The sequence below is a fragment of the Mobula hypostoma genome, chromosome 9, assembly GCF_963921235.1.
Source record: "Mobula hypostoma chromosome 9, sMobHyp1.1, whole genome shotgun sequence".
NCBI classification, from domain to species: domain Eukaryota; kingdom Metazoa; phylum Chordata; class Chondrichthyes; order Myliobatiformes; family Myliobatidae; genus Mobula; species Mobula hypostoma.
Window position 1 is genome coordinate 141,605,936 of NC_086105.1, and position 11,534 is coordinate 141,617,469.

An 11,534-nucleotide genomic window follows, 5' to 3' on the forward strand; every position below is an offset into this window, starting at 1 on the left:
CAGCAATTCTCGCTTCACCTACCAATTAGAACCATCAAACCCATCAGCCAGCGTAAGTTCACTATGTGAACATCCTAGCCACTCTCAGACACAGTAATGATGTTATTTTTCTTGCTACTTTAGAGAGGAACTGGACGAGCTCAAGGCCTGGTGCCTGGTAAGTAACCTCTTCCTCACTATCAGCAAGACAAAGGAGATGGTTGTCCACTTCAGAAGAACTTGCACTCACACCTCTCTTTATATTGGTGGCACAGTGGTGGAAACTGTGAGCAGTTTTAAACTCCTGGGAGTGCACATCTCACACAACCTCTCATGGTCCCCAGAACACATTCTCCACAGTCAGGAAAGCTCACCAAGACCTCAATTTCCTGAGGAGGCTGAGGAGAGCTGGATTATGCACATCAATACTCATGATCTTCTACAGATGTGCAGTTAAGAGCATCCTAACCTGCTGCATCTCTGTGGGGTATGGAAACTGCACTGTAGCGGACAAGACGCATCACCAGCACTAGTCTACCCAAGATACTATCATGGACAAACAGATGGTTCTGGAAAAGGGCCAGCAATATTATGGAGGACACCACCCTGTTCGCGGACTGAAATGTGGGATTCAAATGTTCCCACAACCAGTGGACTTGCACTATTCGACAAAGTCCTCCACCAGGGCCCTGTATTCATCATCCTGTCCTCCCTTCATACACCCAACTATTGCTGAGTCATCAGAGAATTATTGCAGAAGACATGGCAGTAGGCAGGAGAATCTACATCATACAACACAGCACATAATGATGACAACAAATTTTTTAAAAATACCAAGCAGGTTGGCCAGCACCTGTGGAGAAAGAAACTCAGTTAACATTTTGGGCCAATGAGCTGTCAGCGCCAGTGGAGTCCAGTGTCCACCTGTTACTTCAATATACACAAACTGGCTGAATTAGGCCGATATTTGACAATCTGACTGGATTATTTTAGCTTCATGAGGCAGATGAAGGAATTAACTTCATTTTCGGGCATATTGCCTTTGTCTTTGTCTCTTGCCAACAAGTTATTCTGGAGATAAGAATCCAATCTGAGAAATATATGCAGTGAGCATTTAGAAAAGACTTTGGTTTTCAGAGACTCAGTTATGATTACGCTATCACAAGGAACTTACTAATAAGAAAGATCTTTGCTATCATTGTCATAGAAATGAGGTGGCATGATATTTTAGGTGGTGGAAGTGATATTTGCAATTGGCATTTTGGAGGTGTCCGAGGCGATTGTGTGTAGTGGTTAGCGCAACGTCTTACACAAACGCTGCTGAGCGAGCCTCCAGATGGCTATGGATCAAGAGGTGTGACCTGCGAACCAGTGCTGCTGGGATACAGGCCGGGGCCTGATCAACCCTGGTTGGGTCGCAAGGGGCGCGAGTGGCTGAGGTTGAAAGACCCGAAACGCCCGGTGATCCCAGGTTACATCACTGATGATGTGTCCCAGCGCATCCTAGGATGCATCTCAGCATCACCAGACATAAGATCAGAGCTCAATTGCATCAGAGCCTGTAAGTTTTGCAATGCTCTCCTGTGACCATGTAGGTTTACTCCCACATGCCAAAGATGCACCAGTGGTGGGCGTGCTACGCTGGTGCCAGAAGCATGGCAATGCTTGTGGGCTGCCCAACACAAACCTCACTGAGTTGATGCAATGGACTCATTTCAAGTTCAAGTTTAATTGTCATTCAACCGTACACTTGTATACAGCTAAACCAAACAACATTCTTCGGAGGCCAAGGTGCAAAGCACAGTACATTCAGTCACACATAGTTACAATCCGACACATACAGTCACAAAATAATATTACCGCAAGTCCCTGAGTGCCATGGCCTGAAGACTGACGGTGTATGGGAGGCTGTCCTGGAGCCATGTTTCTGTTAGAACAAGCACAGAGCAGTTCCTCAACTCCCGTAGCCGCAAAGGCAATCCAGCTTGTCTCCCAGGGATCAAACACTAGTGAGCAGCGCCAGTGGGACAGACGGCCTGCAGGGTCCAACCCCCAACCCAGCACGCGGATTCCTGCATGCCCACCACGCCTCTGTTCCCTCCCACACCGCCTCCAGCAGCTCCTCCCTTGGGTGGCTGTAACAGGCATCGCCATGGCAGGAAGGCCTGGCCCACATAACAACCGAGGCCACACAGCTCCCCACCGTTGGCCTAGCTGGTGAACCGGACTTGCAGTATGTTGTATTGCCAATGTCCATCAGGGTTTGCGATCACAGGAAAAATGTTTAAGGTAGACATTTGCACCATTTGTTGGACCCAGAGAGGCCGCTGTGACCAAGTGCGTCGCCATCTTATCAGAATGTTATAATTCATGGTATGTTTTGATAAACATATGACAAATAAAGCTAATCTTAAAATATCATCTAATCGTAGAAATGGTACCTGATCACAAATGGTTTTAAAAAAAAATTTAAGCCTGTATTGCAAAAGGACTGAATTATGTGGATGCAACCCTATATAATGGACAGCATCAATGCTGGGTATTGTACAACTTTGCCTTTCGTTCTTTCTCACCATATGTGTTGGGTTTCTCTCAATTGTTTGTGTACCTTAAAGATTTGACAGCTCAGGATGCCCAGCCGGGCTGATTGTCAACCTTCGCGATGATCTTGAGTGGCTTTTGTGTTGTGCGTTAGCTCTGTGTGCATTTGTGGTCGCCATACCATAGGAAGGATGTGAGTGCAGAGGGGGTTCAGCGGGATGTTGTTTGGAATGGACGACTTTAGTTACTGGGAAAGATTGGCTTGGTGGGAGTTTGCTTTCTCTGGAGTTTCTACATCTGAGCATCAAAGTCTGATGCACACCACACACATTGCAGTTTGCAAGCAAAGGGGAGATACACACAGTACGGATAGTCCGCTAAGAGAATTGCCATTTTACTCTGAAATACTTAACATTTGATCTCCGTTTCTTTAGCAATCCATTTGTACAGGTAGATTCTGGCGGATATGAGAAATAGATTGACAGGATTTCAATACCTGACAGACAGTATCTTTTTCCTAGGGTTGAAATGTCTAAAACCAGAGGACATGCATCTAAATAGTTCGAATTTAATTGTCATTCAACATACACGAATATGCATGAATACAGCCAAATGGAACAGTGTTACTCTGGGGCTAAGGTACAAAACGCAACTCCAACAGTCACACACAGCACAAGGGCACATACAGCATCAATAAGATAGCAAGCACATAAAAGATATCAGATGGTGAGGGAGAGTTTGCTGCCGATTCTTGATTCAGAAAAGTTGGAATAATAGCGACACTGCAGACTGTAACATCGAAACAAGTATTGGTCTCCCCTCTCACTGTGGAAAGGGTGACATCTCTTTCTCCCATGTTAGTGAGAGAAAGAGAGAGAGACAGACAGAGAGAGAGAGCGAGAGAGCGAGACAGACAGACAAACAGAGAGAGAGAGAGAGAGAGAGAGCCCGTGGTATGTCAAAGTGCTGGGTATGGACTGTAATTTTTATTGAACCTGGATCACGGCCTTTTTTAGGGGCTTTGCTGTTGCTTGCATGTTGGGTCGTTGGTGGGGGGTTGCAGATGCTTCCTGCTGGAACATGGGAGGAAGGGGAGGGGGAGGGTTGATGCTTTGCTGCTGTGTGGGAGGGGAAGGACGGCTTTGGGGTTCTAAAATTTTTCTGTCATCCATGCTTTGGGTTCTTCTTCTGTTTTGTGGATGTCTGTGAAGAGTAAAAATTTCAGGTTGTATACTGTATACACTCTCTAATTCTAAATGGAACAATTGAACCATGGAAGTACAGTTAAACAAAAAAATAGCCCAAGACAATTCTTACACCACCTCCATGTGCTCATTTAAGGTGGGGGGGGGGCGTAATTTCAAAGGACATGTGAGTGGCAAGTTTTTTTCACAGAGAGTGGCGGGTGCCTGGAGTACACTCCCTGGGTGGTAGTAGAGAAACGTTCGGGACCTTTAAGAGATGTTTGGATAGGCACATGAATGTGAGGAAAATGGAAGGATATGGGCATTCACCAGGCTCAGAGGATTAGTTCAGTTGCCAATTTGGTTACTAATGTTCCTGTACTGTACTGTTTAAAGTTCTATGTACCAACAGTGAGCATCAACTCAAAAACAGGAAAACAGATTATGATCTGAATGGTGGCCGATTAGGAAAAGGGGAGGTGCAATGAGACCTGGGTGTCATTATACACCAGTCATTGAAAGTGGGCATGCAGGTACAGCAGGCGGTGAAAAAGGTGAATGCTATGCTGGCATTCATAGCAAGAGGGTTCGAGTACAGAAGCAGGGTGGTACTACTGCAGTTGTACAAGGCCTTGGTGAGACCACACCTGGAGTATTGTGTGCAGTTTTGGTCCCCTAATCTGAGGAAAGACATTCTTGCCATAGAGGGAGTACAAAGAAGGTTCACCAGATTGATTCCTGGGATGGCAGGACTTTCATATGATGAAAGACTGGATCGACTAGGCTTACACTCGCTGGAATTTAGAAGATTGAGGGGGGATCTTATTGAAATGTATAAAATTCTAAAAGGGTTAGACAGGCTAGATGCAGGAAGATTGTTCCCGATGTTGGGGAAGTCCAGAACGAGGGGTCACAGTTTAAGGATAAAGGGGAAGCCTTTTAGGGCCGAGATGAGGAAAAACTTCTTCACACAGAGAGTGGTGAATCTGTGGAATTCTCTGCCACAGGAAACAGTTGAGGCCAGTTCATTGGTTATATTTAAGAGGGAGTTAGATAAGGCCCTTGTGGCTAAAGGGATCGGGGGTATGGAGAGAAGGCAGGTACAGGGTTCTGAGCTGGATGATCAGCCATGATCATACTGAATGGCGGTGCAGGCTCGAAGGGCCGAATGGCCTACTCCTGCACCTAGTTTCTATGTTTCTATGTTGGAATGGCTTTTTTTCTGCAGTGTGAAAATTCTTATGTAGACTTAGATAATGAACATGTCTTCCTGGGAATGGCCTTCAGTCACAGAGTTGGCTGGCAAAGAAACAGGGCTTTTGGCCTACCTTGACCATGCTGAACTTCACCACCATCTAAACCAGGGACTCCCAACCCTTTCAATGCCATGGACCCCTACCATTAACCAGGAGGTCAGTGGACCCCAGGTTGGAAACCCCTGATCTGCACTAATCCCTTTTTCCTGCACTAGATATGTATCCTTCTATGTCTTGCCAATTTTAGTGTCTGTCTAAATGTCTTCTGCATCACCTTCTCTGGCAACAACTTCCAAACGTCGACGACTTGCCGCGTAAAAAGGAACTTTTATCTTAAATCTCCTTTAAAACTGCTTGCTTTTACCTTAAACTTGTGCCCTCTTGTTCTTGATATCCCTATCATGGGAAACTGGGCGGTGGGGTGGAGATACGTCTCTACCAAAGGAGGTGTAAGTCTCTGCTTCCCTCCTGCTAGCCTGCAGGTCACCCTTGGGCAAGGTGTAGCACCTGCTTAGCCCTCCCTTGATCAGGGTCACGTGAACCCATGGGAGCAGCTGGTGGATGGTCATGTGAGCAGCCAGTGCACATCACAAGTACTGGTTATGTGACCACTGACACCAGAGTATTGATAATTCCTGGGGTCACCCATCTTGTAAAGGCACTGCCCAGAAGGCAGCAATTGCAAACCACTTTTGTAGAAAATTTGCCAAGAACAATCACAGTTATTGACCATGATTGCCCATGTCATATGACACAGCACATAATCATGATGATGGCCAGGGGAAAAGGATTCTAGCTATCTACTCTATGTTGCTTATAACTTTATACACCTCCATCAGGTCACCCCTCAGTATTTTTCATTCCAGTAAAAAAAAATGCCTATCCAATCTCTTCCCGTAACTAAAATCCTCCACTCCAGGCAACATGATGCTGAATTACCTCAGAATCAGAATCAGGTTTATTATCACTGACATAGTTGCAAAATATGTTGCTTTGTGGCAGCAGTACATTACAATACATAAAAATATTGTCACAGTAAGAAAAAAAAAGTAGTACCAAAAGACAGCAAAATAGTGCGGTCTGCACTCACACCCCTCCTGTATCCACAAATGCACACAATATGCCAAGAATAGTCTAATCAGGATTTTGTAAAGTTCCAACGTTATATTCCAACTTTTTCAATCTGTGCCCCCATCTATAAAGGCAAGCATGCCGTATACCCTTTACACCGCCCTATCCAGCTGTTTGGCCAATTTTAAGGAATTTGAAGACATGAACTTGAACCCCTGTGATAGTTCTGGAGGGGGTGCACAAGGAATTCACCAAGCTATTGCTTAGGATCGAACTGTTCAGTATTGAACAGAGACTGAGGAGGCTGGGTCTGCTTTCCCTAAAGTGGAGAAAGCTCAGAGAGAACATGAATGAGATGACCAAAAGCACAAGAGGCATAGATATGCATCTAATACACGGTGGATAACTTCACTCACTTCACAGACTCTACGACCCACAGAATCACTTTCAAGGACTTTTTACCATTCATGTTCTCAGTATTATATTTTCATTTGCACAATTTATCTTCTTTTGCACATTGCTTGTTTGCCAGTCTTTATGTATAGTTTTTCATAAATTCTATTATATTTTTTATTTTCATGTGAATGCCTGCAAGAAATTAACCTCAAGGTATGACCGTACTTTGATAATAAATTTTACTTTGACTTTCAGATTGATAGAATTCTTTTTCCACGGTACAGGTATCAACACAACAGGACTGCAGGAAACAATTCCCCATATCAATGATAAATAAAACTAGAGATCATAAATTAGGGCAAGCAGAAAGAGATTTAGATGGGAGGAAAACAAAGAGCTGATTATTAACTACAGAAGGAGGAAACTGGAGGTCCATGAGCTAGTCCTCAACTGGGGATTAGAGGTGGAGAAGATCACTATCTTTAAATTCATCTGAGTTATCATTTCAGAGGATCTGTGGTGGGTCCTGCACATAACTACCAGCACAAAGAAGGCACAACAATGCCTCTACTTTCACAGATTGGCAAGTCATGTAAAACTGTGACAAACTTCTATAGATGCACAGTACAGAGTATCCTAACTGCTTGTATCATGGCCTGGTTTGGAAACACCAATCCCATGAATGGAGAAGCCGACAACAGATCGTGGATACAGTGAAGTTCATCACAGGAATAGTCCTCCCCACCATTGAGCACATCTACAAGGAGTGCTGCCACGAGAAAGCAGTACCCATCATTGAAGATGACAACCATCCAGGCCACGCTCTCTTCTCGCTCTTGCCATCGGGAAGGAGATAAAGAAGCCTTAGATTCCACACCACAAGGGGCTCAGGAACAGTTATGACCCCTCAACCATCAGGCTCCTGAACCAGCATTGATAACTTCACTCACCTCAACTCTGAACTGATTCCACAACCTATGGACTCACTTTCAAGGACCCTACATCCCATGTTCTCAGTATTATTTATTAATATATTGTTATTATTATTTGTTTTTATTTGCACAGTTTGTCTTCTTTTGAATATTGGTTCTTTTTCTGTCTCTGTGTAGTTTTTCATTGATTCTATTGTGTTTCTTTGTACCTACGCAGTAGGTACAAAGAAAATGAATCTCAGGGTTGTATATGGTGACATAAATGTACTTTGATAATAAATTTACTTTGAACTGTGAATTTAGAGATCTGAGGAGCATCTTTTTCACTCAGAGAGTGCCTGAGAGAGCAGTGGAGGCAGAGTTGCTGATAGCATTTAAGTGTCTGGATAAGCACTTGAATTCTTTGAGGAAATCACAAGAAGGTGTCACGTACCCCGTGACAGGAATAAAGAACTAGCAGAAATAGAAACCACTTTGGAGTCTAATACTGCTATAAACTAATAATAGTTATTAATAACTACGCAATACAGTAAACTAAGATCAAACAGGTTAGCAAGAATTATATATATAAATAAGTAAATCAGTAAGTGTGGAAAAATACGTATGAAAAACCAAGCTTCTTTAAGTCTAGGGGTAAAAAGATACAGCCTTACAATGTTGAGTAAAGTTCAATTCAGTTCAGTTCGTGGTATTTAGTTGAGTAGTGATGGAGAGAGAGAGAGAGAGAGAGAATAATTTGAGTCTTCAGGTGAGCTGTTGCCGTCAATCTTCTCGTCGGCCTCTGAAATCCTTCACAAGTCACCGACTATGACTTTAACCAGGGGGACCGGTTTTCCTGTGATGGAGCTATCACCCAGGCGAGGGTGGACACATAGACAACTCCCCACCAGTCAACCCCTTCTCCTTCACTGGTCGAGCACTTGGATTGATCCACCTGATCAATCCTCCAAAACCCACTTTCTCTGCAGGCACAACAATGCTCATTCAGTGTCCCGATCATGTGTCTGAGGTCTGTATCATCTGACCTCCTATTTACCTGACCGTGCTGAGCATCACCTGTCAGTCAAAGAGTCCCTCCTTCCTTTGTCTGTAAAGAAGTGCAAGCAAGCAACAGGTCCTTGAAAGTAACATCAATAATGTGCTGTCGGTCACCATAGCAACCTCCGAGCTGCTCAGTATTATCTCCAAAGTAAAACTCCAAAGTTACCTCCCGTGACAGTCCAACCGTCAATCTTCGTCTCTCTCTCTTTTCAAAACAAACCATCGATGATAAATGACTCTCTCTGTCTCTCTTCAAACAGTTAATAGGGGCACTCCTGGATCCCCTCACAAAGGAAAGACAAAGGAGAATCGGTGGATTATGTACACTTGGATTTTCAGAAAGCCTTTGACGAGGTGCTACATGGGAAAGACACTAGCATGGATAAAGCATTTGCTGATTGGAAGGAGGCAAAGAGCCTGGGAATAAAGGGAGTTTTTTCCGGTTGGGTTGCATGCAGCATATTTTTGCTAATGAATTCCCTTCGAATGTTTCTGAAGGGCTACTCTATCAGTATATTGATTGCATTTCTCCTCACTAATTTACAACTAAATGGGTGCCATGGTAATGTATCAGTTAGCGCAACAGTCACACAGCTTGGAGCATGCCAGAGTTTGGAATTCAATTCCAGCACCGCCTGTGAGGAGTTTGTACATTCTCCCCCTCAGAGTCAAAGTCACAATCAGAATCCAGTTTATTATCACTGGCAAGAGTCATGAAATTTGTTAACTTAGTGGCAGCAGTACACTGCAATACATGATAGATACAGAAAGAAAAAAAGTAACTAACTTAGTGAATTACAGAAGTATATATGCAAACAGTTAAATTAAAGATAGTAGTGCAAAAACAGAAAATAATAAAAAGTATTGTTCATGGGTTCAATGTCCGTTTAGAAATCAGATTGCAGAGGAGAAGAAGCTGTTCCTGAATCGCTGAATGTGTACCTTTAGGCTTCTGTGCCTCCTTCCTGTCTGACAGAAAGCAAGCGAAGGTAAACCTTGTATTTAAGAAAGAGTTAGATGCTGTTCTTAGTGCCAGAATAATCTAGGGATATGAGAGAAAAACGAGTACGGGGCACTAGTTTGGTACATCAGCTATTATTATATTCATTGACAGAACATGGTTAAAAGCCTGAATGGCCTACTCCCAATCTTACTCCGATTTTCTGTTTTATGACTTTGATTCAACCACGGAAATACCCACAGGGAGCAATTAACGGCGGTCAATACACCTTTAGGACATACTGTCTACTCCCACTGGTAACCTCCCTCTGTCGGCCATGACTTTCATCCTGTTCCTCTACCTGACAGCCTTTCTAAATATAGGACAAACTTCCCCAAAGGCCTGTCTGTAAACAATTTCCTCAAAAGCAAACAAAGGATTTCAAAATACCTAGAAGTTAAGAAGCAGCCCTGATTTATATATCACAGTGCAAAAACATGCAATCGATACTTGAAAGCTCAGTATCTGGTTGCTTTGAAGAAACGAGGAATAAGGCCCAAATGTAAGTAGGCATATTCTGAACATGGACATTTACATTGTGTACCGTTAATTTCACATTCACCTTCTCTCAAGCACTAAAGATTAACTTTTAAACTGAATTTTAAATACATCTACATTTCATTCACACTGTACAGGCTGTTATGCATACAACATGGGTATTGTTGGCAATGGCAGGAATTATATTCAATCTTGTTAAACAGAGATTTACAATCAGAATCAGGTTTTATATCCGCAGCATATGTCGTGAAATTTAATTTTGCAGCAGCAATACAATGCAAGACATGATAAATATATAATTGCTGTAATTCAGTTTTTTTCTATATGGGTATCTTATATAGTTAAGTTAAAGTAAGTACTGCAAAAAAAATGAAAAAAGTAGTGAGGTAGTGTTCATGGGTTCTACGTCCATTTAGAAATGGGATGGCAGAGGGGAAGAAGTTGTTCCTGAATCGTTGAGTGGGTGTCTTCAGCTCGTATACCTCCTGCTTGATGGTAACAATGAGACAGGGGCAGATCCTGGGTGATGGGGATCCTTAACGATGGATGCTGCTTTCCTAAGGCACTGCTCCTCAAAGGTGTCTTGGATACCATGGAGGCTAGTAGCCATGATGGAGCTAACTAACTTCACAACTTTCTGAAAAGCACCACATAGGAATGAAACCACATCATGCCAAAAAGAAATGAAAAATAGAGGGACACAGACCCTGTATGTATGAGGTTTGATAGACTTTTTTCATAATAAACACAAAATAATGGAATTAGTAACCTATTTGTATATTGTTATTTGTGTCCGTTTATGGGATAGATAGACAGATAGATATACTTTATTGATCCCGAGGGAAATTGGGTTTCGTTACAGCCGCACCAACCAGGAATAGAGCATAAATATAGCAATACGAAAACCACCAACAATCAAACAACAAAATGCTGTCAATTTAATAGTCAATAATAAATTTATGTAGCAATTGAGGGAAAATGCGCTAAACCCTACAGTGATGAAAACTTCCTGTCACAAATACCAAAGGCAAGGTGATTCAGGTGAGTACACCAAGGGGGAAAACTAAATGCGTAGACAAGGTTTTTGAAGGAAAAAAATAGAAAGTTCGGGCAAAATGGAATACAACAACGAAAGAAGGAACTATGACATAAAAACATAGAGTCATAGAGAACTACAGCACAGAGCAGGCCATTCAGTCCATCTAGTCCATTCCGGCCTGGAATTCCACCTAGTCTCAGCTATCTGTACCTAAACCATAGTCTTCCATACCTCTCTCATCCATGTGTCTGCCCAAGCTTCTCTTAAATGTTACAATTGAACTCCATCACCACTTCTGCTGGCAGCTCGTTCCACGCTCACACTACACACCCAATGGAAAAGTTCTTCCTCGGATTCCTCTTAAATATTTCATCTATCACCCTAGACCGATGACCTCTAGCGCCAGTCTCATCCAACCCAAGGGGAAAAGTCTGCATTCACCCCATCTAACTGTGTACACCTCTGCAAGATCTTCCCTCATTCTACTGTGGTCCTGTGTCATGGGCGATTGGGGAGAAATGGCATGCGTGTACACTGAATAGTTCCCTGTGATGAGAAAGCCACTGGAGAGCTCGCATGGTCAAAGACTTTGTGCTA

The 11,534-nt window shown here is 43.1% G+C and overlaps 1 protein-coding gene across 1 annotated transcript in view; it reads right to left on the reverse strand.

Moving 5' to 3' along the window:
• Window positions 1-11,534, reverse strand: part of LOC134351405 (ras-related protein Rab-26-like) — a 441,889-nt gene that overhangs the window by 109,629 nt on the left and 320,726 nt on the right. The window lies entirely within an intron of this gene.